Here is a 7,555-nt window from a genome sequence, read left to right as displayed (position 1 = left end):
ATGTCTCCTTGTGTTTTCGGGCGTGATCATCTCAGTTGCCTTTGCGTGTATTTGTGACAGAAACAACGGCGATGCCGAACACACTCACTTTCAAAACACCTAGTGTTTCGTAACTAAATGGATCACAAAACGCAGTGATGACAGCAGGTGTTTGGGAAAAGAGTAAGCCGTTCTCGCACTATCAGAAACACCTGTCAATAAGCACAGAAATATGGGTGTTTGTTGCGACCGCTCCAAATGACGCATTTACTAATACTGTTGGATTTTGAAACGATATGGCAATTCTGAATGACGTCTGAGGACAAGCGCAGAAATTCTGCCTCTACTTAATAGGTACAGTGAAGCGTTTCTGATCGTTGTTCGGGGGCAGTTTTAATAAACGGCTTTCAACATATGTGCTTACATATCCTCTATGTGTATAACCATATTATTGCTACCTATTCAAAAGTGCCCGATGCCTGTAACTAGATTGCTTAACCACTAAACAATGGTGAAGTCATAAGTTAATGGAAATCTAGTTTTTTATGATATGTGTGCAATCTGAATGCGGAAATGTTTTTTTAAAAATGTATCGGCTGAACATTTCCTGTTTGGACTGTGTCGAGTCGTTATATCTCTAGGCCCTGTACCAGAGGTACTAATGTGATTTGGAAGAATTTGAAGAAGACGGGGTCAGAAGAAAAAGCCAGAATGATATTAAATGCACTCACAAATTATTTGCGCTCATTGGGTCTTAACAGTACTGACTTACATCCAGTTACATGAGTTAATATATGGAAAAGAATGGTTTTACCTACAAGTTTCTATGGTTGTGAAACCATGCCTACGCTATATGGCAAAAACATTGATCTGGTGGAAAATACCCAACGATATTTCGATAATGTATTCAAGGGTTCAACAGACGTATGCCAACAGATTCTGTATGTGCCAACCTAGGTCTCTGGTTGGGTACATTGACAAGTGTAGATTATTATTCCTTGGAAGATTATGTAATAACGCTTGTAATTCATCAACGAAAACACTGTTCTGTGCATTTTTAGCACTCACTGTTCACTTAAATATTAGCTCACGCAGTATTTGCAACACTCTGTTATGTACAGCACAGAAGTATAATCTACTGGACTATGTATTAACTTACGTGCAAACTTGTATTTTTCCGTCAAAGACAGTTTGGCGCAGAATAGTTATAAGTTGTATCTTCTCTTATGAAGAAGCTCAATGGAAATTGAGACTCTCCATTAGAGAGGATATGTCCAGATATGCTGTAAGCCTTCAAACACTGAGTTTACATAGACTTCACACTCTAATGTATCTGTACCCAGAATATAAAGACCATATACAACTTGCTGTACTAGTCGGTTCTAAAGCTAAATTCTCAAAAGAATGTATGCTTTGTAATAAGTACTGCTATGACCACGATGCCCACATCATTTTGCATTGTGAATCTGTAATGAGCCAAAGAAATAATTTTATATGACGCTGCTTGACCTACTGGGCGTAGAATTATATGTATGAATTGAAATGCTTGATGATGAAGACGCCCTTGTACTGTTTTGTAGTGCAAAACTTCACATCCCTTGCCTTCATGAAACAGCATGGCAAACCATCATACTACATTTTTCGAACTATATCTATTCTTTAAAGGATTCCTTGATGTATACTTTCTGAACTATCATTGTTGTAAATAACCGTACTTTGTACATATCATATGTAGATATATGTAACTGACTGACCGAATATATTTTTGGAGGAAATAAAGACATTCATTCATTCATTATTATTGCTACCTATTCAAAAGTGCCCGATGTCTGCAAGCAGATTGTTTAACCACTAAACAATGGTGAAGTCATAAGTTAATGGAAATCTAGTTTTTATGATATGTGTGCAATCTGAATGCGGAAATGTTTTTTAAAAATGTCTCGGCTGAACATTTCCTGTTTGGACTGTGTCGAGTCGTTATATCTCTAGGCCCTGTACCAGAGGTACTAATGTGATTTGGAAGAATTTGAAGAAGACGGGGTCAGAAGAAAAAGCCAGAATTATATTAAATGCACTCACAAAATGACGTCCATGGATGCCTGTGTATGACTCCTCGTGGGGTCTGGCCAATGCTGGTTTTATGGCGATAACAAACTGAGATACCACACCCCACATTTACACATCAAACCGATTTCCTGCTGATCAGTTTTATTCCATACATGCCGAGCACCAGACAGGGCAACAAAAAGTGTCATCTATGACGTGACCACAAATCCCCTGCTCTTTGATCTTTATCTTCTAGACTTGCATATGAATGTGGATTTTACGGTGGAATTACAATACAAAATCAAAACGAATATATATGTTATTAGCTCAGACGTCGGGGAGTCTCTATGAATATTCAATATTTGTGGCATCCTGGCCTCCTGTGTACAAACTCAGACTAATTTACGTAAACCTTGTCACATATTCTATACAATCCGGAATGTAACAATGACTGATAGTCCTAATTATGTTATGTCTTTTGTAATCATGATTGATAAACCGTTTCCGTGAATGATCAAAGGAATAATGTAATTTGGAAAATTATTTTCCTTTTGCATTATGTTATGTCTTCAATAGCCATCATTTTTTGCATTAACTTTTTCAATTTAACCACACAGAAACGAATTTCGTATGTGCAATGCCTCATTCAGTTGTCAACAAAGTTACTGGATTTTTACCAACAATAATACCACTTTGTGTCTTCATCAATCACGCAATGACACGAACGTATGTGATTACTTAGATTACTGAAATGCTTTCTCGCCATCTTGATTCTGTAGAGAATACTGGTGAACGATAGTGCCATTCCAGAGTGATGTATCTGTGCAAATCAAGATAAGTGGGAAGTCCGATATATCGTTTTAATAAATCATGTTGTATTTGCTGAGAAGGAAGAGGATATCACTTGTGACGTCATGCGTTTGAAATATTCCTCTAAATATTGTTCAATGTATTACCGTCAGTATGCAGAAAGGCTGAGTAGATTTATATTTGTGTATTGTACACTACCGTGTCACAACATGGGATTCATGAGAATTAAATTCTTATCCATTTCGTCATACAAGCATTCGAAATAATTGTAGCCTATATAAAACGGTACACTATCCAGTATGATTTAGTGTGTCCAAACTATTCAAAGCTTAGGAGTTACTTGCTTTCACAGCAAAAATAACTTAGTTTCCGTTCTTGCGGAAACCTAATTAATACTGGGTAATGTAGGTTTCCGCTAGGTTTCAGTATCCGGAAACAGACAATGCGAGTTTCCGCATAGTTTACAAAACTGAAACTAACAAATCTAGGTTTCCGTCAAGTTTCTACAACTGAAACTATCATTATGCGTTTCCATTTAGTTTCAGTTCGCTGAAACATTCATAGCAAAATGACTTAGTTTCCGCTATTGCGGAAACCTTTTGAATACTGGGTAATGTAGGTTTCCGCTAGGTTTCTGTTGGTTTCAGCTGAGATGAAATGGCAAACTTAACTTTGTGCTGTTCCATTGGGGGACAATATTTACTTACTGTTACATTTGCAAGATAATTTCTATATACAGAATCCATCTAGGGTCCATGCAGGAAGCAAAAGTACTGTACGTTCCCGTAGTCCCTAGTATGTTGATCAACCTTCAGGTGTTGGCAATCTATAGCCCATTTTATACTGTACCGTTAAAGTGTTTATGGTTACATGCCAGTTTTTAGTGTACATTTGTGATAGACTAGTTATTTTACTGTCCTTAGAAGACAGGTAGGTATATAAGTTTGTTTTTATTTCATGTACACATTTACAAATTTAGATTTACGACTTTCACGATATGGCTGCCGATGTGACTTTGTAACTCACTACCATTCTGCATAACTTGTGAATGTACCATTTATTACATTGTACACGAAAAACAACAAACACAGTAACACAGTCACTGATATGATTCATCTGTTTCATTATTTTGAATAGCTCACATTTCAACAGAACCCAAAAATGTATGTATGTATGTATGTATGTATGTATGTATGTATGTATGTATGTATGTATGTATGTATGTATGTATGTATGTATGTATGTATGTATGTATGTATGTATGTATGTATGTATGTATGTATGTATGTATGTATGCATGCATGCATGCATGTATGTATGTATGAGAGAAGCCACATCAAGAGGGAATCTTCAGCATTGGAGAACACAACTTCTGTATGAATATGCAAATACAAATATGTCAAAACCCTACAACATTTTATGCATATGATGAAATGATGTCTACTAGTGCAGGCATAACATACTTGCTGTGGTATTTATTAAACAGATTTTAAATTCAAATTCAAATGTTTATTGTATGAAAGGTCATGGGCCCATATACATGAAGTGTACATTTGAAGCTGCCTCAATGTATCTTAACATATACACACTAACAATCTCACATAGTAAAGACTTGGCAACTTGCTGACAATCATGGAGCTTCTATTGCACTCATACTGAGCTGACAGCAATCCTCTGATCTGGTACATATGAAGCAGAGTCTGAGTTGAGACATTTGTTTGCCACACAGAGAAAGGGGAAATATAACCAAGTTGATTACAACAAGGCTTGAACCAGTCCACAACCGCAAACAGATGGTGTATGCTCTACTTAAGATCTGTGGGTGAATATGAAGAGTCCTGGTTGATGTCTGGCACAACATCGTTGCCATGCTCATCGTCCCACACAGACTCTGCATCATCCTGCAAATACAATACATACAATGCTTAGTAAAACTACAAAACAGCCAAAGTAACACATGTACAGTGAAGCCTCGTTAATCTCAGTAAATTCGTCCGGATTCCGAATAGTCCGGACTACTGAATCAAGACCCAAGTTGCTTCCCCTAAGAATTACAAAAACGACACGAATCTGGATAAAACAAATAAGCATTTAATGTAAAGCTTAATTCATCACATCAATAATTTTACCCAGTGACATCCGCATGTTGATCCGACGTGTCTGATCACGTCCTTCCTCAGCACAGGTGAGGTAATGTCTAACAAGCGATCTATTGTAGTATGCCTTGAATGTCCGAATTATTCCTGCATCCATCGGTTGAATATGAGACGTGGTATTTGGTCACATTTCGCAAAGTTAGCGAAGCACACTTGTGACTTGCAGCATTGTCGTAAAGCAAAATCACTTTTAGTCAACGTGACCGGATCTGTCTGTCAAAGTACATTAACCAATCACAAAACAGCTCACTTGTCATCCACGCCTTTGTTTTGTGGTGTCAATCAAAGTGTAAATGTACAGTATCTTCAGTCGGGAGCTTTTTTATGTCTAACTAAAACAACAACCCAGTTGGCCAGTTATTTAAGTAAACATCGCCGGGCGGTGTTGTTACGGTTCGTGAACACGACTTACAGCGTCCGGACTTTGAAGCAATTTACTGTTTATTTTGCTGATTGGTGACAGCTACTTACCGTCCGGTTCCGGAAACCGAATTTCCGGATTATCGAGGCAAATTATATAGGCATAGAATGGTAACAAGCTGAAATCGCCCGGGAGGCGAGGCATCCGGATTATCGGAGTCCGGACTAACGGGGCTTCACTGTATACATATTCAAAAACATGCACAGTGGTATATCTGATCACAATGAAATTATCAAATTAGAACGACTAATTTGTAGATGTACCCAAAAGATTTTTTTTCACAATCACAAAGGAAAGATCTGTAGTATACATGTATATTGTATCTTCCATTGGACATGTCACTTATTTGATTGATTGGTACCAGAAAATAGTAGCCAACCCAGTATTCTGAAGCAAATTGTGGTAATATTTATTACTGTTACTGTACTCATATTCAAGGTAACATCTACTACCAAATCGCCAACTGAAATCTAAGAATAGGTAAAACGGTACATACATATTTTAAATAGATACGAATCATGTTTAAACACTGAATGTAACACCTTATTATATATGTGATCTTATTCATTTCAAATTGAAATGACCAACTCAACTGAGAAAAGCATACAAAACCTAACATTTCCCATGAATGAAAAATCATTGGGTATTTCTTAGTTTTATCAACCCTCTAAAGAAACATTCACAGCAATATAATAAAAAAAAAAATTTTTAATGTGACCTTTACTTTAATTTAAAACTGTAAAATGTGTAACACAACTTATTCACTTACACTTACAGTTACATATTTGATATACAATAATTAAATATATTCATTATTGATATATGATGGATAACAAAGGGACAGATCAAACTGAAGTCGTTAAGTGAAACCTATGAAGTGAAGTATCTTTGACGACTAACCTGATGAGAAACTGCCGTCCATTCCAGACGGATTCCTTGTTTCCTTTGAAACAAGCGACTGGCAGTGCGGACAGAAAACTGGTCTTCTTCTTGGAACTGAAAACATATCAATTTATAATTACACTGGAATCCACGCACTGTTACATTTTGAGTGATTATATTTTTCACAAAGATAAAGAAATTTATTCTATGTATCTATTTAGTGTTTACTTGTTTTTGACTAAATGCTGATGAATAAAAAATATTGTTTTAAGATTTCCTTTAATGAAATTAGGAGCATGGTATGGTGTAACTATAAATGATTACCAAGCCAAGCCTCTTGTCAATCTCCAACAAGTCCCTAGATCCACAAAACGTATCTGTAAATTGAAACAATGATTCTTTTAGAAATGTTATACGTGACTTGTGTCAATGCATTGTAAGGCTAAGAGGTTTAATAATTGATTACACAAAGCTATGAGTGTAAAGTATATGTAATAATTGTTTTAATGGTTATAAAATGATAAAATAGATGAACTGGTATAATTGGATAAATACCGCCATATAGCTGGAATATTGCTGAGTGCGGCGTAATACTAAACTCACTCACTCGGATATATTGAGCTGACATTACATATAAGCTAGCAATATATACTGCAAAATTAGATAATTTAACTTATAATACATGGGAATAGTATATCTAGGTGTAGAACTGAAAAGAATGAACATGATATAAGCAAGTCTAATACACTTGCATGTTTGGATCTCAATGGGTAAATTACTTACATGATGAAGTTTTACGTCCAGCAAAAATATTTTCGTATATTGCCTACTCCTGACAGGGTTTTGAAAAATCACCTATTTGTCACTAACACAAGTTCTCACGAGTAGGACTCATGAAGCTCGATCAGGGTGCCGTTCCACTAACCGATCTTAGCCCTACGCCAATCGTAAACCCCTAAAATCCCAATCTTAGCGTGACGTTACGATCGGCATACCGTTCACTAACCAATCTTACCCAAGTCAATCGTAAAGTTAAGATCCAAAGTCTAAGTTGCTCATGACCAACTTAGGATAGCTAAAATCAATCGTACAGAAACCAAAATGGTGGCTTTCCTATTCTATGTGAAAAATAAGAGCGAGCATTTCACCGTGAGCGTCCCCTAAAATCCCCCCATGAAATGAATTTGTATATTTCTGTGATGTAAACAAACACCGCACTGAAGCCTTACAAATGTCAGGCCAGTCTGACCACTGTCGTCAT

This window comes from Haliotis rubra, unplaced genomic scaffold, assembly GCF_003918875.1.
Source record: "Haliotis rubra isolate DU_JTF1 unplaced genomic scaffold, ASM391887v1 Scf817, whole genome shotgun sequence".
Taxonomy (NCBI): Eukaryota; Metazoa; Mollusca; class Gastropoda; order Lepetellida; family Haliotidae; genus Haliotis; species Haliotis rubra.
Note: the sequence above shows the minus strand (reverse complement) of the source record.